Genomic DNA, 27,356 nt, shown 5'->3' with positions numbered 1-27,356 from the left:
CTGACTCACCCAACTGCCTACTTTCAGACTCTTTTAAGGCAGGTTTTAGATTTTAAGGGCTGCTTTGAGCTGCAAGTACACAGGATTAAGGTGATTGGGCAGCCACCCCACTCAGGAGCCAAGATCTGCCCCATTACCTCGCTTTTTATGTGGTGACAGGGTAACGAATTGTGACACTTGTTTGAGTGATGAGTATATAGCTGAAATCTGCAATAATATACTGTAGAAGTAAGTAACTTCCTAATGCAGGAATCTTCTCATTATACCAACTCCACGGTATTCTTTCTAACAAGGTCACACACACACATCAGGATTTGAACCAGGGCCTGCACATAAAACACTCACTGGTTAGACACTACTTAAGTACCAGACCACCAGCTCAGGTTGATCGCTGTGTTTTCTTATTGTCCCCATAAGACCAAATGTAATTGTCTCTTCCAGCAGGAATAAGAACATGTCATCTTTGGAACTGTCTCTTGACATCAGAGGTAGCGCACTGGTAACGTTTTCTGCTGATAAATTAGAGGAATCAGGCACATATGGGTTCTATCCCCAGGATCTCCACCTTGTGTCCTCAGCCTTAAAAGCACTAATGAGATGTAGAGTTTTTCTTGTATGATTACCCATTTTTTAAAGGGGTGATACATGTGTTGCGGTGCAGCTGCGGTGATCTGAGTTGAGTGCAGGGATCACTTCTGTACAGCATGGGTTCTAATCCCCATGTTGTCTCCTGGTGACATTGGGCAGCTCCCCGCTTTCCCAAAGTACCACATGTGGAGTGATGAATTATGATACCTGTTTGAGTGATGAGTATATTGCTGAAATCTGCAATAATCTACTCTATAAATACAGCTGTCTAGAAAAAAGAAGACAGCTGTATAAGTAACTTTCTTATCCTACAAAAAAACTTGTTGCACTGCCCCCACACCACTAAGCAACTTACCTTTTTTTGGACAAGACCACACATCAGGATTTGAACCAGGGTCTGCATAGAAGACATTTGCTGTTTAGAAACTGCTTACGCACCAGACCACCAGCTCAGGGTGATCTCTGTGCTTTCTTTTTGTCCCCTTAAAACCAAATGTACTTGTCACTTCCAGCAGGAATAAGAACATGTCATCTTTGGAGCTGTCTCTTGGCAGCAGAGGTAGCGCACAGGTAAAGTTCTCTGCTGATAAGTTAGGAACATACAAGTTCTATACCCTGGTTCTACTCCTTGTGTCTCCAGTCTTGAAAGCACTTAAAGCTGCTGTGCTGTTGTACCCCAATGTGATCTAATGGTTCTTTTGTTGAAAATCCGATTACCCCTATTTTTAAAGAGGTGATAAATAGACCACGCCAGCTGCACTGCAGCTACATAAAGTCAGAGTTAAGTGCAGGGATCACTTCTATACAACGTGGGTTCTAATCCCCATGTTGTTCTCCTGGTCACCTTCCCCCTTCCCCAAAGTGTCACCTATGGATTATGATGCCTGTTTGAGTGATGAGTATATTGCTGAAATCTGCAATAATCTACTATATGAATACAGCTCTCTAGAAAAAGAAACAGCTGCACAAGTAACTTTCGTCATATAAGTAACTTTCTTATGCAGCAACATATTTATTGCACTGCCTCCACACCACTATAAACACCACCCAGCAAAGTATATTTTATGGATTAGGCCACACATCAGAAATTGAACCAGGGCCTGCACAGAAGACAATCTCTGCTTAGACACTGCTTAAACACCATACCACCACTAGCTCAGGTTGATCTCTGGGCTTTTTCATTGTCTCCCATAAAACCAAATGTACATTTTTTACTTCGAGCAGGAATAAGAACATGTCATCTTTGGAAGAATTTGCAGACAGCTCCTGATAGCAGATGTAGCATGCGGGTAAAGTTCTCTGCTGATAAATTAGAAGAATCAGGCACATATGGGTTCTATCCCCAGGATCTCCTTCTTGTGTCTCCAGCTTTTCACCAGTTTAGGTTCACAAGGCGAGGGATTCTTTTAAAGGAGAAATTCTTTGCCTGTTGAGCGTAAGCTGCTTGACAAAATTGTTGGAAAAACATTGTCACCGTTAAGCACAGGCAGCAAGCGTGTATAAGTAAGGAGAATGCCACCTACCACACAAGCTGCATGCAACAAGATATGAACCCAGGCACATGGGCTAACTCCATAACTGGTCTAGGCACTTAATCCCAAAGCCACCATGCTATCATGCACCCTATGTGATCTAAAGTTTCTAATGTTGAAAGTCCGATTACCCCTGGTTTTTAAGAAGTGAATAGACGTGTTGTTGAGAAGCTGCAGCGCAGCTTGCGTGATCTGAGTTAAGTGCAGGGATCGCTTGTGTCAACGTGGGTTCTAATCCCCACATTGGCCTCCTTGGGCAAAGTGCCACCCATGGAGTGATGGATTATAATACCTGTTTGAGTGATTTGTATATTGTTATAATCTTCTATATAAATACAGCTGTATAAGTAACATTATTCATGTAAGTGACTTTCTTATGCAGCAACATACTCACTGTGCTGCCTCCACACCACTATAAACACCACCCAGCAAGGTATCTTTTGGACAAGACCACACATGAGGGTTTGAACCAGAGACCACACAGAAGACACTCACTGGCTAGACACTGATCATGCACCATGCCACCAGCTCAGGTTGATATTTGGACTTTCTTATTGTCCTCATAAGACCAAATGTAAACATTACTTCCAGCAGGAATAAGAACATGTCATCTTTGGAATAATTTGCAGCTGGCTCTCGACAGTAGAGGTAGCGCACTGGTAAAGTTCTCTGCTAACAGAAGAGTCAGGAACATGCAGGTTCTATCCCCAGGAAACTTGTATAAGTAAGGAGAATGCCATCTACAACACCAGCGGCACGCAGCAAGCTTCAAACCCAGGTGCATGGGCTGGCACTGTAGTGTTCCTGAACTCAGCACTTAACTGCTTCTTTATAGGGTGCAGGAGTCAATATAAATCAAGTAGAAAAATAAATGAGACCATTAAATTACAAAGATGTGATATTATTTTTCTTTTTAAAGACAATTTTGACGCAGCGATTATCAAACAAGAACATTTTTATTATTTTGACATGGAAAGAAAGCCAAAAAACTGGAGGCAAGATAATTTTAGGCACAACTCCAAGCAGTAAAGCTCATATAAAGTGCCTATAGTTCCCCTCCCCCATCACTTATTAATTGTTCTTCTTCACACACTGTACAGTCGTTTATATTTCCTATTCTTACTAAAGATATTTCACAAATATTATCCAAGAAAATGGTGTCAGTAACATCTAGAGAAGCCGAGTAATTCATTAATGGAAAACTTCTAAACCAACTTCCTGTAACATTTGTTGGAGCCGGGTCACTATAAATGACACAGTTTCGAGACTGACACAAATTTTGGTTTTCCCAAAGTTTGTTGCTTTAGTGTTTATCGATCGTTTAGGCCCCATGCACACAACCGTAAAAATCATCCGTACTTGCGGACAGTAATTACGGTCCGCAATTACAGACCTATTCACTTCTATTGACCACGGACAACTTCCCATATAAGTGGCTTCTTTGCTGCCCTTCTTGACACCAGGCCAATCTCCAAAATCCTTCACCTGCCTGTGCGTGCAGATGCACTGACGCCTGCCTGCTGCCATTCCTGAGCAAGCTCTGCACTGCTGTTAAAACTGATCCCATAGCTGAATCCTCTTTAGGAGACGGTCCTGGCACTTGCTGGACTTTCTTGAGTGCCCTTAAGCCTTCTTCACAGCAATCGAACCTCTCTCCTTGAAGTTCTTCTTGATCCGATAAATGGTTGATTTAGGGGCAATCTTACACGCAGCAATGTCCTTACCTGTAAAGCCCTTTTGATGCAAAGCAATGATGACTGTACGCGTTTCCATGGAGGTAACCATGGCTAACAGAAGAAGACTGATTTCAAGCACCTTTCCATTTTAAAGCAACCAGTCCACTCTTATAATTCTATCAGCTGCCTTGTCCTCATTAACACTTTCTCCTGAGCGAACGTGAAATGATGGTAGGAGGTCATTTTATGGCAGGGCTGAAATGAGGTGGAAATGTTTTTTTTGTGATTAAGATAATTTTCATGGCAAGGAATGACTATACTATTAATTGCAATTCATCTGATCACTCTTCATATCAATCTAGAGTTAATGCAAATAGCACTATGAAAACTGAAGAAGCAAACTGTGAAAACCAAAATTTGTTTCAAAACTTTTGGCCAGGACTGCACACATAGAACACAAGCCGCACACACACCACTGAAAGCCAGGACATTATCTTACAATGTGGTGAATCGGGCCAGAGCGTGGTGCAATATACAGCATTGTTATTCCCGTCAAATCTGACGGAAACTGCCATAGACGCAGATGAGAACAGACCTTAACTTCTCGGCAGCTACTTGGGGTGTTGGTTTACTGTAGACAGTAATGGACTCGCACTGCTGAGCAGCTACTGTATACTGGATACTGCTCTCCCCGACAGCCAGGAGGACAGCCCAGCTGGTAGTCGGGGGGATGGTAATGAAGTTAGGGCAAGATAAGAAGTGGTTCTAGGGGATTCAGCCATCAAGAGGCGTCAGACTATATTGGTGGGTGAAGTATTAGGTCACAGGATAATGAGATCCGTGCGTTACAAACCAACATTGAAGACACATGTGCCTAAAAATGTCAATCACATTCCTGAAACTGAACATGAAAAATTGGACGGCAACCTATAGTGTATGTTCACAAATGGCAGAAGTCTAGGAAGCAAAACTGGGGGCGCTTGAGGCCTTGGTACTGGAGGAACATATCGATATAGGTGGCTTCGCAGAAACATAGCCGGGCCCTTCACACAATTGGGCTGTCAATCTTCAGTGTTTTACACTCGTTCGGAAAGACAGGACAAATAGGAAAGGTGGGGGAGAATGTCTGCATGTTAAACGTCATACGAAGGGAAGTGTAAAAGAAGCAATACTGGAGGAAGATTGTCAGGAGGTGGAAACCTTGTGGGTGGAATTACAAAGGAACACAGACATTATTATTTTTGGGTGTAATCTAGACCCCCCCCCCACGTCACTCAGGAGACGGATGGTCAGATATAGAAACAGATAGAGTGGGCTGCCCAGGCTGGCACTGCAGTGATAATGGGAGAATAGGAACCGTTCTGCTCCAACTGCAAAGGGAATAACATGTTTGTGGCAAATTGTGGAGAACCAAACAAAATGTGATGCTCAGTTAAAATCTGGTAATGTCTAACAATGCAGAGCTGGTTGGGAATGTCACGGTGTGTGGAAACTTTGGTAACAATGATCACAATGTCATTTGATTATATAAACTGTAAAAAAATAAACACGGGCTAGGTGGTCAAAAACACAGGGTTTTTTTATTTTTATTTTTTAAAAAGGCAAATTTCTGCAGGTAAAATGGTAATTGAACTTTCAAAAAAACTTCTGGCTTGTCATAGTGAGATGTCTGAAGTTTTGATGACTGGGTGTCCGAGCACGGAGACCCCCACAGATCGCTAAAACGAAGCAGGAGAAGTGCTCAGGTGAGCGCTGAGCCGCTTCGTTTCTGATCGGCTTTTCTCGGAAAGCCGAGCATTTGGTGTACGGGCTCGTATATTATACAGAAGTTGCTGTAGGTGAGGCCGGTGCTTTAAGCCTCTTGTAGCACCAGGACGTAACTGTACCTTATGGCGCGAGGAGAGGAGCATGGAGCGGGCTCACTTACGTGGTGTTGATGGTTGTCATGGCAGTCTGGGGGCCTAATAAAAAGGACCCCAGGTCTGCCATCTTTGTGCTCCTATTAAGCCCTTTAATAGGAGGCTGTAAATAGCACAATACACAGCAATACGGAAGTCCTTAGGGGGATGGAAAAAATGTTTACAAAAAAAAAAGGGAGTAAGGCCGGGTTCTCGCGTAGCGTAAATGCTGCGGAATTTCCACAACTGAACTCTGCGGATATTCCACAGCATTTACAGTAGCAGCAAAGTGAATAAGAAAATCTCATGCCCGCGCTGCGGAAAACAAAACCGCAGAAAAGTCACGCGAAAGTGTTCTGCGGTGCGTTTCTCATGCTGCGTGTTGTGCAGAGATCCTGCGTGTTTGGCCCATAGACTTCAATAGGGAGCAGAAATTCTGCAACAGATTTATGTTGTTGCGGTTTTTACAGCGTTTGCGCAGCGGAAACACGCAGGTGCACATATACTTTGCTATAACCAATGTTTAAAACGAAATCCGCAGGTAAAACACAGCATTACCGCAGCAAAATGAGCCGAAGAAACACGTTATTTGGTGACGATTTCTGTCACACATTGACCAGCGTTTTTATTGAGATTCTGCTGCAGATTTTCTGTTTCAGAAAATCTGCAGCGTATCCGGTGTGTGGGAACATACCCTTAAAGTTTTTAGTAATACACCAAAAAAAAAAAAGACCCTCATCCTCTAAAGTGATATAAAAAAAATAAAATCAACATAATTGATGGACTTGTCCGTATAAGTCTGATCTAAAATAACGTTATTTAACCTGCAGGGTAAATGCCATATTTAAAAAAGAACGAGAAAAAAAAAACACCAGAATTGCTGGTTTTTGGGTACCTTAAATCCTTAAAAAAATGTAATAAAAAGTGATCAAAAAGTACCCAAAATGGTGCTAATAACAAACTAGGTTTTTTTCTATACAATCCTATTGTAATGTCGGGGTAGGGAGAAGACAGGTGAGCCCTAATCTACCCGCCACTCAGTCCCTGACTACTTGCACGGTCCGTCCTAGGCGGCGGGGTACAACTGGGCGACGGTCCCTACGCTCAATATGTGCATGACAGACAAACAGACAAGGGTACACAGAAGCTAAGGGAAATGGGGCAGTTGCCCACGGCAACACCGTGAGCAACAAGAGTAGTGAACGAGACGAGTCAAACCAGGAGTGTACGAGGTACCAAACGCAGAGCAGGAGAATGGTCAGTCAAGCCAGGGTCATATGAAGCAGAGGTGAATAGTTATAGCAGGAACAGTAGAGCCAGGAAACCAGAGAGAATCACAGGCAAAGACAAGCAGGAAATGAAGGTATACATAGACCGAGGGCGGGAGCTAGAACTGTCTGGCCAGGCTGTGATAGGTTCTCCCACTCCTCAGCCTACCAGCCTGAGTGGTAACAGATCGAGTCACTCTATCAGACCTAGGAGCAGGTGCAGACTGATTAACCACGGGCGTCGACACAGAAGCGGTGTCTGGCAGATCCTTTACAGTACCCCCCCTTTTATGAGGGGCCACTGGACCCTTCCTAGGTGGACCTGGCTTATTGGGGAACCGAAGATGGAGCCTCCTGAGCAATACACCAGCGTGAACATCCCGGGCGGGTACCCAAGTCCTCTCCTCAGGCCTGTATCCTCTCCAATAGACCAGGTACTGGAGGGAGCCTTGGACCAACCTGCTATCCACAATCTTGGCCACCTCGAATTCTACCTCTTCAGGGGTGAGAACAGGGACCGGAGGTTTCCTCGAGGTAACCAAGGACGGGGAGCAGCGTTTCAGGAGGGAGGCATAAAACACGTTGTATATTCGAAAAGACGGGGGTAACTCCAGCCGGAAGGAGACAGGGTTAAGGACCTCAATGACCTTGTACGGCCCTATATACCGGGGAGAAAATTTTTTAGACAGAACTTTAAGGCGCACATTTTTTGAAGACAGCCACACCAGATCCCCGACCACAAATAAAGGGTTAGCAGAACGTCTTCTATCTGCCTGAGTCTTTTGTATGCCCTGGGACGCCTCTAGGTTCTTCTGAACCTGGGCCCAGACTGTACAGTTCCCGATGAACGACCTCTACCTCGGGATTGTTGGAACTACCAAGAGAATCAAAATGAACAGGAAGTTCTTAGTAAACATTTTGATCGTATAAGCCAACCTGCCTCCTCATGGCGACTTCTTTTAAGTGGGTCCCTAATCTATTAGGTGGCGCACCACATGGCAACCAGTGCCACCGCAACACCCCGCCTGCAGAGGGAGCAACACAGTCCCCAGGCTAAGACACCTTATGTTGTAGCCCACAGATCAGTCCATAGTAATGCATCCAAAGGATAACTGAATGCAACCACCACCAGGTAACTCAGTCCAGGTATAGAACAGGTGAATGATAGGTCATTAACCCCTTAATGAACAGCCTATTTTCGGTTTTTTTAATTTTCGTTTTTACCTCCCACCATTCCAAAAATCATAACTTTTATAATGCGTGTCCACCGCGGACTGTTTAGGAAGGTGGAAGCAGCATTAGGGGGGCAGTCAAAATGCTAGGGGGCGCTATCATTGTATTAAAATAAATATCTATGCACCAGAGAAGATTTGTTACAGCATTTATATTTACAAATCAATTATGATGACGTGATCTTTTGCTTTTTCTATAATATTGTCCGTAGGATAAAAAGATAAGAGAAAGGACATATACATGAGTCCCGGATTATTTTACCTCCCCGGTAAGAAGGTAGATTATCTCCAGGGTGACGTTCAGTATCTTCTCCGTTATGTGTCCCTTATCCATCACAAAGAACAATGACGTGTAGATGGTTCCGAATGAGATCTACAAATAAAGAGATGATAACTAGATGATATAATTATGAAATGTTAAAGGGACACTCCGGCCAAAACTGACCTCTCCCATGTGCTGCATTCTGGTATTCCATGTGTCGGTCTCTCACCTGTTATTTATCTCTATATATCAGACCGGGACGGTTGCTTAGCAGCAGTGTGAATCCGGCTCGGTGACTACTTTCTCTACTTGGGTCTCCGGAGATCTATGTGTCACCCATCACAGGCTTCAGCAGTTCCTGTACCGCACTAGTTATACACAGGGGGAAACAGAAACTTCTATCATCAACTGCCACTGATACTTAGACAGGTTCCTGTCACACTGGTGTAGCAGAATATAGTGCAGCCTCCCTGTCTGTATACTGATGGTTTCTCAGCTTATTTAGAAGAATATAGAGAGAATAATAATCACAGTGTCCCCCAGCATAAAGAAATTATATGGTCTTTAGCTGGTCATGTGATTGATAGCAAAGCAGAGAGGAAGAGAAAGCTGGGGAAATCTAAGAATCAAGACGGAGGCTTCTTTTAAAGCACGGACAAGGCAGGCGTTCAAAAAGTAAGTACAGTATACATAAAAGAAGTGTAGAGTGATATATACAGTCAGGTGGGGGTGCAGACATGGAAAGTTGTGCTTCCACTGGAGCTCTTCTTTAATTTTTAGTTCTGTGTCTCTTGGCAGTAAGGAGAAAATACAGCATGTGGGAGGTGAGAGACAATACTATATGGATAAAAGTACGTGAACACCCCCCCTAATTATTGAGCTTCACGCATTGAGCTGTTTCAGCTTCACGCATTGCAAACAGGTGCATAAATCAAGCCCACAGCCATGCACTCTCCAGAGAAACATTGCTAGTAGTATGGGTCGTACTGAAGAGCTCAGTGGCTTTAAACGTGGCGCAGAACAAGAACTGTGTGTCAGGAGCTTCATGAAATGGATTTCCTTAGATCCCCCTGCACAATGCCAGGAGTCAGCTGGAGAGGTGTAAAGCACGTCGTTCTCTAGAGTGATGACGTCTTGTTATCTGGTAGTCTGATGGGTGAATCTGGGCCTCTGAACGTTACCTACAGTAATACATAGTGTCTACTGGGGAAGGACCTTTCCTGTCCCAGCATGACTGCGCCCCTGTAAGCAAGGTCCATAAAGACATGGTTTGATGAGTTTGTTGTGTAGTGACTCGTGTGGCCTGCACAAAGGACCATCCAACACCTTTGGGATGAATTATAACACGGGTTGCAAGCAAAACCTACTCATCCAATATCAGTGCTTGTCTGTGGGAATTTGTGCCCATTCAGCCAAAAAAAGCATCTGTGAAGTCACACTCCAAAATCTTGTGGCAAGCCTTCCCAGAAGAGTAGAGACTGTTAAAGCCGCAAGAGGGCAATGATCGAGAGCGAGGGTTCATATGGCAGTAAAACTTCTACCGATCGCAAAATGATGGCATAACCCAACGACAGACTTTGTGTGATGAGAATATTCCGTTACTTCTTCAGTGGAGATCCGCACAGTAACAGCCAATATCCTATGGCCTTCCTCTATCTATCAGAAGTTTAGTCCAGATGGGCCTGAGCTGTCTATACGTGTCTGCAGGAACATGATCAAAAGATGGTCTCTTGGTTATGGCCATGTCAACTTCCAGCAGACGGTGAGTAATGGTCATTACATTGTGATATGTACCCGGTAATGTAATAAGTGGTGAAATATGACACCCGGACCCCACACCTATCAGCTGTTCGGGCTGCCTCCGGGCACCGGATGTTATGCTGGGCATGCGGTGCTTCATACACTGTATAGCGGCCGTGCTGCAGAACTGCAGCTCTAGTCACATTCACGGCCGCTATACTGTGAGCCATCTGCTTCCGGAACGGACCCCCATCAATGATATACCGATGACCTATCCTATAGAAAGGTCATCAGTATGAAAAACCGCCCCCTGCCCGGACAACCCCTTTAATTCTGGAGCACTGAACTCTCTTTAGCCATGGGAACCTTCCAGTATTACACTTGAAGATCCCTGACCAAAAATGGAGCCAACTCAGCGTTCTGTAAACAAGTCAACTTTATTACCAATGCTGTGGCCAGGTTGTTTCCTTCAAGAAGGACCCCCTGACGCCACTGTCCATATATGGACATTGACGTCAGGGATCTCCTCCTGGAGCGGAATCCCTGGCCAGAGTTGGCAAGGGGATTCCACTCAAGGAGTAGACACTGACGTCACTGTCCATATATGGATAGTGGCGTCAGGGGGCCCTTCTTGAGGCAATCCCCGGCCACAGCATTGGTAATGCTGCGGCCGGGGATTCCGTTTAGGGAGTAACCCCTGACGCCACTGTCCATATATGCTAGAGGGAGCTTGAGTGGCGCTATCTACAGGAGAAGGGGTAGCGCTATATGTATCCGGTGCTATCTACAGGGGGGCGCTGTGTGGCACAATCTACAGTGGGCGCTGTGTGGCGTTATCTACAGGGGGGTGTGGCATTATATACAGAGGGGGTGTGGCATTTTCAGACCCTAGACAACCTTTTTGGTGGACCATTGTGGTAAAAACTGATGTTAAAAACGGATGACAACTAACGACAACTGATGGTTTTGTAGTAAAAATTGTGAAAAATTCTGATGCAACTGATACATTTTTGAATCGGTTTTTGCATCAGTTGTAATCACTTGAGACAAAAAAACTGAATATATCAATTGCATCATCATCAAACAATGTAACAGTGGCCATCAGCTGTTAATCAACTGTTATGGGGAACTTTGACTGTTGCTGTTATGTGGGCACTGTGACTGTCACTTTCCTGGGGGAGAGTCGGTTGTCCCTGTTATGGAGGACTTTGACAGTTACAGTGCCCACATAACAGCAACAGTCAAAGTCCTCCATAACAGGGACAACCAACTCTCCCCCAGAACAGTGACAGCCATAGTGCTCCCATAACAGTAACAGTCACAGTGCCCACATAACAGCAACAGTCAATGTTATGGGAGCACCTTGGCTGTCACTGTTCTGGTAGAAAGGTGGTTGTCCTTGGTATGGGGGCCCTTGACTGTTGCTGTCATGTGGGCACTGTGACCGTCACCGTAAGGGTATGTGCACACGACCTATTTTCAGACGTAATGGAGGCGTTTTATGCCTCAAATTACGGCTGAAAAGACGGCTCCAATACGTCGGCAAACATCTGCCCATTGCCTGCAATGGGTTATACGATGTTCTGTTCCCACGAGGTGTCATTTTACACGTTTTTTTACGTGGTAAAAATAGGCTGTGAAAAAGAAGTGCAGGTCACTTCTTGGGACGTTTTTGGAGCCGTTTTTCATTGACTCTAGCGAAAAAAGCTCCAAAAACGGCCGTAAAAAACGCAGCGAAAATCGCGAGCGGCTTCAAGAACGTCTGAAAATCAGGAGCGGTTTTCAAGGGGAAACAGCTCCTGATTTTCAGACGTTTTTTAAGCCACTCGTATTTTTCGCGGTGTTTTTGCGGCGTTTTTGTGGCCGTTTTTGGAGCTGTTTTCAATAGAGTCAATGAAAAGCGGCTCCAAAAACGTCCCAAGAAGTGACCTGCACTTCTTTTGACGAGCCGTCATTTTACGCGCCGTATTTTGACAGCGACGCGTAAAATTGCACCTTGTCTGAACAGAACATCGTAAAACCCATTGCAAGCAACGGGCAGATGTTTGTAGGCGTAATGGAGACGGTTTTTCAGGCGTAAGAGTTTTTTGCAGGCGGAATTTCTGCTTCTAAATTCCGTTTGGAAGTTTGAGGCAGATTTTCCTCTCCCTGCATACCGCGGGCATAAAACGCTGCGAAATACGCTTTCTCTGCCTCCCATTGAAGTCAATGGGAGGTCAGAGGCGTAAACGCCCGAAAATAGGGCATGTCGCTTCTTTTTCCCGCGAGGCGGTTTTACCGCTGGCGGGAAAAAGACGCCTCCGCCTCCCATTGAAATCAATGGGAGGCACTTTCGAACTGTTTTTGATGAGTTTTTTGGAGCGGTTTCCGCGTCTAAAAACTCGGAAAAAAAATTACACCTGTGAATTACGTCTGAAAATAGGTCGTGTGAACATACCCTTATGGCTACACTGGTGTTAACACGGTTACATAGGAGAGGGGGGTGTCACAGGGTCTCTGAAAAAAGATCAAATATCTGTTTTATATCTCCAAAAAGTGTGAGGTTTGATTCTGGAACATGTAAATGGTAATAATATAATAATGTTATGTCATATCGCCACCTGGTGGCCATAGTACAGATTGCGTTCATCATCCGCCTGATTAGCATTTTAGTAAAAATCTCACATACAAAGAAGCTGAATATGTTTATACTACGCGCATCATGCGTCACACACTGACACCTAATAAACGGACAGGAAAGATTCTGACTGTAAATACCTGAATGATCGCCTCGCTTCACCCAGAAGTCATAAACGTCACTTCCTGTTTGTGTGTTCCAGACATTTTTCTTCCGGGTACTCAGATAGCCTACCAAGACAGTTGCCACAGTGACCACACGAGGCCGCTGTTGCTACTGCACATCTTTTGTGCTGTCTGCATCATATAAAACTAGGTCTATAAATTCCCTGCAGTATTGCTATATTATTCATTAAAATATACAATATCGGAATAATTTGAAAGTAAAAAGTTCCCTGCGGTGACCACACGATGGCGCGCTGCTGCTCCTTGTATCACTAGGCTTCCTGCATTACATTGAATTTAGTGAGCATTTCCCAGCATTAACCACACGATGGCGCTGCTGCTCAGCGTATCACTAGGCTGCCTGCACTACATTGAATTTAGTGAGCATTTCTCAGCATTGACCACACGATGGCGCTGCTACTCAGCGTATCCCTAAGGCTGCATGAATTACATTGAATATAGTGTGCATTTCCCAGCATTGACCACAAGATGACGATGCTGCACAGTGTATCACTAGGCTGCCTGTATTACATTCAATTTAGTGAGATTTCTCAGCATTGACCACACGATGGCGTTGCTGCTTAGCGTATGACTAAGGCTGTCTGAATTACATTGAATTTAGTGAGCTTTTCCCAGCATTGACCCCACGATGGCGCTGCTGCAGAGCGCATCACCAGGCTACCTGCATTACAATGAATTTAGTGATCATTTCCCAGCATTGACCACACGATGGCGCTATTGCGACGTATAGCCAATGCAGCCTTCCATAAGTAATAAGGTCGTAAAATATAGTCAGTAGTTTCCCAGCGATGACCACATAATGGCGCTATTACTTCATCCATGAAAGTAAACAGTTCCCCGCGGTGACCACACAGTGGCACTCGACATTATATTTTGTATGTTTTTTCCTGCAGCGCATCATCTATAGAGGCTGTTCCACTTGCATTATATAACTAGACGAGACACTAAAGTCTGCTCAGGGGCGTAACTAGGAAAGACTGGGCCCGATAGCAAACTCTTGGCCGCCCCCCCCCTCGGGTGCCACAAGCAGCCCCCCCTTATAAATAGTGCCCCCTGTAGAACGTGCCATACAGCCCCCCTGTAGACAGTGCTATATAGCCCCTCCTATAGACAGTGTCACCCCATTTGTAGATAGCACCCCCACCTTCCCCTTGTAGAATGCCATAAACCCCCCACTGTACATAGTGCCACACAGCCCCCCTTAGTAGAAAGTGCAGCACACCACCCCCCTTAGTGGATAGTGCCAAACACAGACACCTGTAGATAGAGCCACAGCCCTCCCCTTGTAAATAGTGCCACACAGCCCCCCTTGTGTATAGTGCCACACAGCCCCCTTTGTGTATAGTGCCACACAGCTCTCCCCCTTGTGTATAGTGCCACACAGCTCTCCCCTTATGTATAGTGCCACACAGCCCCCTTTGTGTATAGTGCCACACAGCTCTCCCCCTTGTGTATAGTGCCACACAGCTCTCCCCCTTGTGTATAGTGCCACACAGCCCCCTTTGTGTATAGTGCCACACAGCTCCCCCTTGTGTATAGTGCCACACAGCTCTCCCCCTTGTGTATAGTGCCACACAGCCCCCTTTGTGTATAGTGCGACACAGCTCCCCCTTGTGTATAGTGCCACACAGCTCTCCCCCTTGTGTATAGTGCCACACAGCTCCCCCTTGTGTATAGTGCCACACAGCTCTCCCCCTTGTGTATAGTGCCACACAGCCCCCTTTGTGTATAGTGCCACACAGCTCCCCCTTGTGTATAGTGCCACACAGCCCCCTTTTTGTATAGTGCCACACAGCTCTCCCCCTTGTGTATAGTGCCACACAGCCCCCTTTGTGTATAGTGCCACACAGCTCTCCCCCTTGTGTATAGTGCCACACAGCTCTCCCCCTTGTGTATAGTGCCACACAGCTCTCCCCCTTGTGTATAGTGCCACACAGCTCTCCCCCTTGTGTATAGTGCCACACAGCTCTCCCCCTTGTGTATAGTGCCAGAAGGCAATGGCACATCCGAGAAAGTTGTATCAGCCAGGGAGATGTCACTCAAACATGGAAAGGTGGGTTTGGAGGCAGGACTATGTGACTCGTGAGGATATCGGCACCGCCCCATGACCCTCTAATGAGTAATTAGCATATAGTGTGCGTCATTTTAAAAGTGGATTTTAAGGATTTTGCTGCATCTGAAAAAAACATACAAAGCGGAATACTGTCAGATCATGTATTACCGCATGGTGACGGTTCAAGGGGTTAAAACTACCAGACAGGTTCCCATGAAATATACAATGAATTGAGAAAAGAGAAACCAGAGACTGCTCGTCCAATAACCAGGCAATTACACCCAGCACTCCACTATATACACCCAGCGCTCCACTATATACACCCAGCGCTCCACTATATACACCCAGCGCTCCACTATATACACCCAGCACTCCACCATATACACCCAGCACTCCACCATATACACCCAGCACTCCACCATATACACCCAGCACTCCACCATATACACCCAGCACTCCACCATATACACCCAGCACTCCACCATATACACCCAGCACTCCACTATTTACACCCAGCACTCCACTATTTACACCCAGCACTCCACTATTTACACCCAGCACTCCACTACATACACCCAGCACTCCACTATTTACACCCAGCACTCCACTATATACACCCAGCACTCCACTATATACACCCAGCACTCCGCCATATACACCCAGCGCTCCGCCATATACACCCAGCGCTCCGCCATATACACCCAGCGCTCCGCCATATACACCCAGCGCTCCGCCATATACACCCAGCACTCCATTATATACACCCAGCTCTCCACTATATACACCCAGCACTCCACTATATACACCCAGCACTCCACTATATACACCCAGCACTCCACCATATACACCCAGCACTCCACCATATACACCCAGCACTCCACCATATACACCCAGCACTCCACCATATACACCCAGCACTCCACCATATACACCCAGCACTCCACCATATACACCCAGCACTCCACCATATACACCCAGCACTCCACCATATACACCCAGCACTCCACCATATACACCCAGCACTCCACCATATACACCCAGCACTCCACCATATACACCCAGCACTCCACCATATACACCCAGCACTCCACCATATACACCCAGCACTCCACCATATACACCCAGCACTCCACCATATACACCCAGCACTCCACCATATACACCCAGCACTCCACCATATACACCCAGCACTCCACCATATACACCCAGCACTCCACTATATACACCCAGCACTCCACCATATACACCCAGCACTCCATTATATACACCCAGCACTACACTATATACACCCAGCACTCCACTATATACACCCAGCACTCCACTATACACACCCAGCACTCCATTATATACACCCAGCACTACACTATATACACCCAGCACTACACTATATACACCCAGCACTCCACTATACACACCCAGCACTCCACCATATACACCCAGCACTCCACTATACACACCCAGCACTCCACTATACACACCCAGCACTCCACTATACACACCCAGCACTCCACTATATACACCCAGCACTCCATTATATACACCCAGCACTCCACTATATACACCCAGCACTGCACTATATACACCCAGCACTCCACTATATACACCCAGCACTCCACTATATACACCCAGCACTCCACTATATACACCCAGCACTCCACTATATACACCCAGCTCTCCACTATATACACCCAGCTCTCCACTATATACACCCAGCTCTCCACTATATACACCCAGCACTCCACTATATACACCCAGCACTCCACTATATACACCCAGCACTCCACTATATACACCCAGCAATACACTATATACACCCAGCAATACACTATATACACCCAGCAATACACTATATACACCCAGCAATACACTATATACACCCAGCGCTCCACTATATACACCCAGCGCTCCACTATATACACCCAGCGCTCCACTATATACACCCAGCGCTCCACTATATACACCCAGCGCTCCACCATATACACCCAGCGCTCCACCATATACACCCAGCGCTCCACCATATACACCCAGCGCTCCACCATATACACCCAGCGCTCCACCATATACACCCAGCGCTCCACTATATACACCCAGCGCTCCACTATATACACCCAGCACTCCACTATATACACCCAGCACTCCACTATATACACCGAGTAATACACCATATACACCCAGCACTCCACTATATACACCCAGCACTCCACTATATACACCCAGCACTCCACTATATACACCCAGCAATACACCATATACACCCAGCAATACACTATATACACCCAGCAATACACTATATACACCCAGAACTCCACCATATACACCCAGCACTATACTACATACACCCAGCACTCCACTATATACACCCAGCAATACACTATATACACCCAGCTCTCCACTATATACACCCAGCGCTCCACTATATACACCCAGAGCTACACTATATAAATCCAGCGCTCCACTATATACACCCAGCGCTCCACTATATACACCCAGCGCTACACTATATACACCCAGCGCTCCGATATATACACCCAGCAATACACTATATACACCCAGCCCTGAACTATATACACCCAGCTCTCCACTATATACACCCAGCACTCCACTATATACACCCAGCACTCCACTATATACACCCAGCACTCCACTATATACACCCAGCACTGCACTATATACACCCAGCTCTACACTATATACACCCAGCACTCCACTATATACACCCAGCACTCCACTATATACACCCAGCACTCCACTATATACACCCAGCACTCCACTATATACACCCAGCACTCCACTATATACACCCAGCACTCCACTATATACACCCAGCACTCCACTATATACACCCAGCACTCCACCATATACACCCAGCACTCCACCATATACACCCAGCACTCCACCATATACACCCAGCACTCCACCATATACACCCAGCACTCCACCATAGACACCCAGCACTCCACCATATACACCCAGCACTCCACCATATACACCCAGCACTCCACCATATACACCCAGCACTCCACTATATACACCCAGCACTCCACTATATACACCCAGCACTCCACTATATACACCCAGCACTCCACTATATACACCCAGCACTCCACTATATACACCCAGCAATACACTATATACACCCAGCAATATACCATATACACCCAGCTCTCAACTATATACACCCAGCAATACACTATATACAACCAGCAATATACCATATACACCCAGCACTCCACTATATACACCCAGCAATATACTATATACACCCAGCACTCCACTATATACACCCAGCACTCCACTATATACACCCAGCACTCCACTATATACACCCAGCACTCCACTATATACACCCAGCACTCCACTATATACACCCAGCACTCCACCATATACACCCAGCACTCCACTATATACACCCAGCACTCCACTATATACACCCAGCACTCCACTATATACACCCAGCACTCCACTATATACACCCAGCACTCCACTATATACACCCAGCAATACACTATATACACCCAGCAATATACCATATACACCCAGCTCTCAACTATATACACCCAGCAATACACTATATACAACCAGCAATATACCATATACACCCAGCACTCCACTATATACACCCAGCAATATACTATATACACCCAGCACTCCACTATATACACCCAGCACTCCACTATATACACCCAGCACTCCACTATATACACCCAGCACTCCACTATATACACCCAGCACTCCACTATATACACCCAGCACTCCACTATATACACCCAGCACTCCACTATATACACCCAGCAATACACTATATACACCCAGCAATACACTATATACACCCAGCTCTCCACTATATATACCCAGCTCTCCACTATATATACCCAGCTCTCCACTATATACACCCAGCAATATACCATATACAACCAGCACTCCACTATATACACCCAGCACTCCACTATATACACCCAGCACTCCACTATATACACCCAGCACTCCACTATATACACCCAGCACTCCACTATATACACCCAGCACTCCACTATATACACCCAGCACTCCACTATATACACCCAGCACTCCACTATATACACCCAGCACTCCACTATATACACCCAGCACTCCACTATATACACCCAGCACTCCACTATATACACCCAGCACTCCACTATATACACCCAGCACTCCACTATATACACCCAGCACTCCACTATATACACCCAGCACTCCACTATATACATCCAGCACTCCACTATATACACCCAGCACTCCACTATATACACCCAGCACTCCACTATATACACCCAGCACTCCACTATATACACCCAGCTCTCCACCATATACACCCAGCTCTCCACCATATACACCCAGCACTCCACCATATACACCCAGCACTCCACTATATACACCCAGCACTCCACTATATACACCCAGCACTCCACTATATACACCCAGCACTCCACTATATACACCCAGCACTCCACTATATACACCCAGCACTCCACTATATACACCCAGCACTCCACTATATACACCCAGCACTCCACTATATACACCCAGCACTCCACTATATACACCCAGCACTCCACTATATACACCCAGCACTCCACTATATACACCCAGCACTCCACTATATACACCCAGCACTCCACTATATACACCCAGCACTCCACTATATACACCCAGCAATACACTATATACACCCAGCAATATACCATATACACCCAGCTCTCAACTATATACACCCAGCAATATACCATATACACCCAGCACTCCACTATATACACCCAGCAATATACTATATACACCCAGCACTCCACTATATACACCCAGCACTCCACTATATACACCCAGCACTCCACTATATACACCCAGCACTCCACTATATACACCCAGCACTCCACTATATACACCCAGCAATACACTATATATACCCAGCTCTCCACTATATATACCCAGCTCTCCACTATATACACCCAGCAATATACCATATACACCCAGCACTCCACTATATACACCCAGCACTCCACTATATACACCCAGCACTCCACTATATACACCCAGCACTCCACTATATACACCCAGCACTCCACTATATACACCCAGCACTCCACTATATACACCCAGCACTCCACTATATACACCCAGCACTCCACTATATACACCCAGCACTCCACTATATACACCCAGCACTCCACTATATACACCCAGCACTCCACTATATACACCCAGCACTCCACTATATACACCCAGCACTCCACTATATACACCCAGCACTACACTATATACACCCAGCACTACACTATATACACCCAGCACTACACTATATACACCCAGCTCTCCACTATATACACCCAGCAATATACTTTATACACCCAGCACTCCACTATATATACCCAGCACTCCACCATATACACCCAGCTCTCCACTATATACACCCAGCTCTCCACTATATACACCCAGCTCTCCACCATATACACCCAGCTCTCCACTATATACACCCAGCACTCCACTATATACACACAGCACTACACTGTATACACCGAGCAAAACACTATATACACCCATCACTCCACTATATACACCCATCAATATACCATATACAACCAGCACTCCAATATATACACCCAGCAATATACTATATACAACCAGCACTCCACTATATACACCTATCAATATACCATATATACCCAGCGCTCCACTATATACACCCAGCAATATACCATATACACCCAGCGCTCCACTATATACACCCAGCAATGCACTATATACACCCAGCACTCCACTATATACACCCAGCACTCCACTATATACACCCAGCACTCCACTATATACACCCAGCACTCCACTATATACACCCAGCACTCCACTATATACACCCAGCACTCCACTATATACACCCAGCACTCCACTATATACACCCAGCACTCCACTATATACACCGAGTAATACACCATATACACCCAGCACTCCACTATATACACCCAGCACTCCACTATATACACCCAGCACTCCACTATATACACCCAGCAATACACCATATACACCCAGCAATACACCATATACACCCAGCAATACACTATATACACCCAGCAATACACTATATACACCCAGCACTCCACTATATACACCGAGTAATACACCATATACACCCAGCACTCCACTATATACACCCAGTACTACACTATATACACCCAGCAATACACTATATACACACAGCAATACACTATATACACCCAGCAATCCACTATATACACCCAGCAATACACTATATACACCCAGCACTCCACTATATACACCCAGCACTCCACTATATACACCCAGCACTCCACTATATACACCCAGCACTCCACTATATACACCCAGCACTCCACTATATACACCCAGCACTCCACTATATACACCCAGCACTCCACTATATACACCCAGCACTCCACTATATACACCCAGCACTCCACTATATACACCCAGCACTCCACTATATACACCCAGCAATATACCATATACACCCAGCACTCAACTATATACAACCAGCGCTCCACTATATACACCCATCAATATACCATATACACCCAGCACTCCACTATATACACCCAGCAATACACCATATACACCCAGCTCTCCACTATATACACCCAGCTCTCCACTATATACACCCAGCACTACACTATATACACCCATCAATATACCATATACACCCAGCAATACACCATATACACCCAGCTCTCCACTATATACACCCAGCTCTCCACTATATACACCCAGCTCTCCACTATATACACCCAGCACTCCACTATATACACCCAGCACTCCACTATATACACCCAGCACTCCACTATATACACCCAGCACTCCACTATATACACCCAGCAATATACCATATACACCCAGCACTCCACTATATACAACCAGCGCTCCACTATATACACCCATCAATATACCATATACACCCAGCACTCCACTATATACACCCAGCAATACACCATATACACCCAGCTCTCCACCATATACATCCAGCTCTCCACTATATACACCCAGCTCTCCACTATATACACCTATCACTCCACTATATACATCCAGAAATATACCATATACAACCAGCACTCCACTATATACACCCAGCAATATACTATATACACCCAGCACTCCACTATATACACCCAGCACTCCACTATATACACCCAGCACTCCACTATATACCCCCAGCACTCCACTATATACCCCCAGCACTCCACTATATACCCCCAGCACTCCACTATATACCCCCAGCACTCCACCATATACACCCAGCACTCCACTATATACCCAGCGCTCCACTATATACACCCAGCTCTCCACTATATACCCAGCGCTCCACTATATACCCCCAGCAATTATGTCCCTATTCCTTCATATTACCGGCTTTATGTCCCTGTTCCTTCATATTACCGGCTTTATGCCCCTGTTCCCTCATATTACCGGCATTATGTCCCTGTTCCCTCATATTACTGGCATAATGTCCCTGTTCCCTCATATTACTGGCATTATGTCCCTGTCCTCTCATATTACTGTCATTATGTCCCTGTCCTCTCATATTACCGGCATAATGTCCCTGTTCCCTCATATTACTGGCATTATGTCCCTGTCCTCTCATATTAATGTCATTATGTCCCTGTCCTCTCATATTACCGGCATAATGTCCCTGTTGCCTCATATTACCGGCATAATGTCCCTGTTCCCTCATATTACCAGCATAATGTCCCTGTTCCGTCATATTACTGGCATTATGTCCCTGTTCCCTCATATTACCGGCATAATGTCCCTGTTCCCTCATATTACCGGCATAATGTCCCTGTTCCCTCATATTACTGGCATTATGTCCCTGTTCCTTCATATTACCGGCATAATGTCCCTGTTCCCTCATATTACTGGCATTATGTCCCTATTCCTTCATATTACCGGCTTTATGTCCCTGTTCCTTCATATTACCGGCTTTATGCCCCTGTTCCCTCATATTACCGGCATTATGTCCCTGTTCCCTCATATTACTGGCATAATGTCCCTGTTCCCTCATATTACTGGCATTATGTCCCTGTCCTCTCATATTACTGTCATTATGTCCCTGTCCTCTCATATTACCGGCATAATGTCCCTGTTCCCTCATATTACTGGCATTATGTCCCTGTCCTCTCATATTAATGTCATTATGTCCCTGTCCTCTCATATTACCGGCATAATGTCCCTGTTGCCTCATATTACCGGCATAATGTCCCTGTTCCCTCATATTACCAGCATAATGTCCCTGTTCCCTCATATTACTGGCATTATGTCCCTGTCCTCTCATATTACTGTCATTATGTCCCTGTCCTCTCATATTACCGGCATAATGTCCCTGTTCCCTCATATTACTGGCATTATGTCCCTGTCCTCTCATATTAATGTCATTATGTCCCTGTCCTCTCATATTACCGGCATAATGTCCCTGTTGCCTCACATTACCGGCATAATGTCCCTGTTCCCTCATATTACCAGCATAATGTCCCTGTTCCGTCATATTACTGGCATTATGTCCCTGTTCCCTCATATTACCGGCATAATGTCCCTGTTCCCTCATATTACTGGCATTATGTCCCTGTTCCCTCATATTACCGGCATAATGTCCCTGTTCCCTCATATTACCGGCATAATGTCCCTGTTCCCTCATATTACTGGCATTATGTCCCTGTTCCTTCATATTACCGGCATAATGTCCCTGTTCCCTCATAATCCCCGCATTATGTCCCGTGTAGGAGGGCACGTTGTCACGTTTGGTGCTCGCTAATTTAAACTGTGGAGTTTAAGGAATCTCCCTCTTCCTCACCTTTAACCCCAGCAAGGAGGAATTGATTTTCCCGTTTGGATTCCTAGGTTGCAGTCCCGAGAGTAATGACAAATTGGCAGCGGAGCGTTGCATAGGGATGTTAGTGGCAAGATCAGAGGCGCAGTCCGGAACAGAGCTAAGGGTCATCACTAAGAGAGCAATGAGGATATGACAAGACGAGGACGTAGTCACAGTACAGACCAGGGCTCAAAACCCGGAGTAGTGAAAGCCCGGAGTAGTGAAAGCCCGGAGTAGTGAAAGCCCGGAGTAGTGAAAACCCGGAGTAGTGAAAGCCCAGAGTAGTGACAACCCGGAGTAGTGAAAGCCCGGAGTAGTGAAAGCCCGGAGTAGTGAAAACCCGGAGTAGTGAAAGCCCGGAGTAGTGAAAGCCCGGAGTAGTGAAAGCCCGGAGTAGTGACAACCCGGAGTAGTGAAAGCCCGGAGTAGTGAAAAGCCGGAGTAGTGACAGCCCGGAGTAGTGAAAGCCCGGAGTAGTGAAAGCCCGGAGTAGTGAAAGCCCGGAGTAGTGACAACCCGGAGTAGTGACAGCCCGGAGTAGTGACAGCCCGGAGTAGTGAAAGCCCGGAGTAGTGAAAGCCCGGAGTAGTGAAAGCCCGGAGTAGTGAAAGCCCGGAGTAGTGAAAACCCGGAGTAGTGAAAGCCCGGAGTAGTGAAAACCCGGAGTAGTGAAAACCCGGAGTAGTGAAAGCCCGGAGTAGTGAAAGCCCGGAGTAGAGCTACATGTACCAGACAAGAAATCAAAAGGAGCGAGAGAGAGGCAGAATACAGCAACAAGCTGATGATTGAAGTCCAGAACAACCAGTGAAACACAAGGAAGTGCCTTCATTTGCAGGTAAGGGATGGCAGGTTGGATCCCTCTTTAAATGGGCCGCTGGGCTTGTTTCAATGGCAACTTAATGTGGCTGGAAGCATGGAACTGTGGCCCCTAGCAGGAAGACATTGCTAGTGTGAGTTGGGTTGCTTGGCAACCTGCTGTAACTACAAATAGAAATCCAACACGAATCGGGACACATGAGTAACAGTCCCGACCCTCTGAGGTCCCCTCTAGGAAAGAGTTCTGGGAGACCTGACAGGATGCTTTGAGTAAGTTGTGGAGCCTGAACTTTCTTCAGATTGCAAGTTTTCTGATGAAATAAAGTAAGTTGTGGGTCAGAGCTAGCCGCGCTGTGTGATGGTCGCCTGATTCCAGAGCTCTTCACCAACATGCCGCAATCCTCCAGCTAAACGGGTAAAACCCGGCCACGAAGGGTGGAATCGGGGACAAACGGAGAACTACTGGGCCGCACAAAACCCAACCTAAAAATGGATACGTTCCTCAGAAGGGAAAACATTTTTTCTCACCGGACGAATCCCATTCTCCATCAGCAGACGACTCCGAGTGTACAGGAGCTGTCATTTCCAGACACAGTCCTGTCACATGTCAATCTCTAGAGCATTCTTTCATAGTATGACATGAAGCAGCTAGACCAGAGGGTGATGGGACTGGAGGACATAATGCCGGTAATAAGAAGGAACAGGGACATAATGCCGGTAATATGAAGGAACAGGGACATAATGATTGTAAGATGAAGAAACAGGGACATAATGATTGTAAGATGAAGGAACAGGGACATAATGCCGGTAAGATGAAGGAACAGGGACATAATGATTGTAAGATGAAGGAACAGGGACATAATGCCTGTAATATGAAGGAACAGGGACATAATGATTGTAAGATGAAGGAACAGGGACATAATGATTGTAATATGGAGGAATAGGGACATAATGATTGTAAGATGAAGGAACAGGGACATAATGCCGGTAAGATGAAGGATCAGGGACATAATGATTGTAAGATGAAGGAACAGGGAAATAATGCCTGTAAGATGAAGGAGCAGGGACATAATGCCGGTAATAAGAAGGAACAGGGACATAATGCCTGTAAGATGAAGGAACAGGGACATAATGCCTGTAAGATGAAGGAACAGGGACATAATGCCGGTAATATGAAGGAACAGGGACATAATGCCTGTAAGATGAAGGAACAGGGACATAATGCCGGTAATATGAAGGAACAGGGACATAATGCCGGTAATATGAAGGAACAGGGACATAATGCCTGTAATAAGAAGGAACAGGGACATAATGCCGGTAATATGAAGGAACAGGGAAATAATGCCGGTAATATGAAGAAACAGGGACATAATGGCTGTAAGATGAATGAACAGGGACATAATGCTGGTAATATGAAGGAATAGGGACATAATGCCTGTAAGATGAAGGAACAGGGACATAATGCCGGTAATAAGAAGGAACAGGTACAAAATGCCTGTAAGATGAGGGAACAGGGACATAATGCCGGTAATATGAAGGATCAGGGACATAATGATTGTAAGATGAAGGAACAGGGAAATAATGCCTGTAAGATGAAGGAGCAGGGACATAATGCCGGTAATAAGAAGGAACAGGGACATAATGCCTGTAAGATGAAGGAACAGGGACATAATGCCTGTAAGATGAAGGAACAGGGACATAATGCCGGTAATATGAAGGAACAGGGACATAATGCCTGTAAGATGAAGGAACAGGGACATAATGCCGGTAATATGAAGGAACAGGGACATAATGCCGGTAATATGAAGGAACAGGGACATAATGCCTGTAATAAGAAGGAACAGGGACATAATGCCGGTAATATGAAGGAACAGGGAAATAATGCCTGTATTAAGAAGGAACAGGGACATAATGGCTGTAAGATAAATGAACAGGGACATAATGCTGGTAATATGAAGGAATAGGGACATAATGCCTGTAAGATGAAGGAACAGGGACATAATGCCGGTAATAAGAAGGAACAGGTACAAAATGCCTGTAAGATGAGGGAACAGGGACATAATGCCGGTAATATGAAGGAATAGGGACATAATACCTGTAAGATGAAGGAACAGGTACAAAATGCCTGTAAGATGAGGGAACAGGGACATAATGCCGGTAATATGAAGGAACAGGGACAAAATTCCTGTAAGATGAAGGAACAGGGACATGATGCCGGTAAGATGAAGGATCAGGGACATAATGATTGTAAGATGAAGGAACAGGGAAATAATGCCTGTAAGATGAAGGAGCAGGGACATAATGCCGGTAATAAGAAGGAACAGGGACATAATGCCTGTAAGATGAAGGAACAGGGACATAATGCCTGTAAGATGAAGGAACAGGGACATAATGCCGGTAATATGAAGGAACAGGGACATAATGCCTGTAAGATGAAGGAACAGGGACATAATGCCGGTAATATGAAGGAACAGGGACATAATGCCGGTAATATGAAGGAACAGGGACATAATGCCTGTAATAAGAAGGAACAGGGACATAATGCCGGTAATATGAAGGAACAGGGAAATAATGCCTGTATTAAGAAGGAACAGGGACATAATGGCTGTAAGATAAATGAACAGGGACATAATGCTGGTAATAT

General features: G+C 45.6%; 1 long non-coding RNA gene across 1 annotated transcript; it reads right to left on the bottom strand.

Annotated features, from left to right (window-relative positions):
- Window positions 1-3,156: 3,156 nt before the first annotated feature.
- Window positions 3,157-13,016, bottom strand: LOC142663392 (uncharacterized). The gene is made up of 3 exons (XR_012851090.1): window positions 12,954-13,016; window positions 8,686-8,824; window positions 3,157-8,567 (listed from the first exon to the last, which is right to left on the bottom strand). It is a non-coding gene; the product is annotated as an uncharacterized LOC142663392 (long non-coding RNA).
- Window positions 13,017-27,356: the final 14,340 nt, after the last annotated feature.

The sequence above is a fragment of the Rhinoderma darwinii genome, chromosome 11 (assembly GCF_050947455.1).
Source record: "Rhinoderma darwinii isolate aRhiDar2 chromosome 11, aRhiDar2.hap1, whole genome shotgun sequence".
NCBI classification, from domain to species: Eukaryota; Metazoa; Chordata; class Amphibia; order Anura; family Rhinodermatidae; genus Rhinoderma; species Rhinoderma darwinii.
The sequence above is the reverse complement of the archived record's forward strand: the minus strand, read 5'-3'. Positions and strand labels throughout refer to the sequence as shown.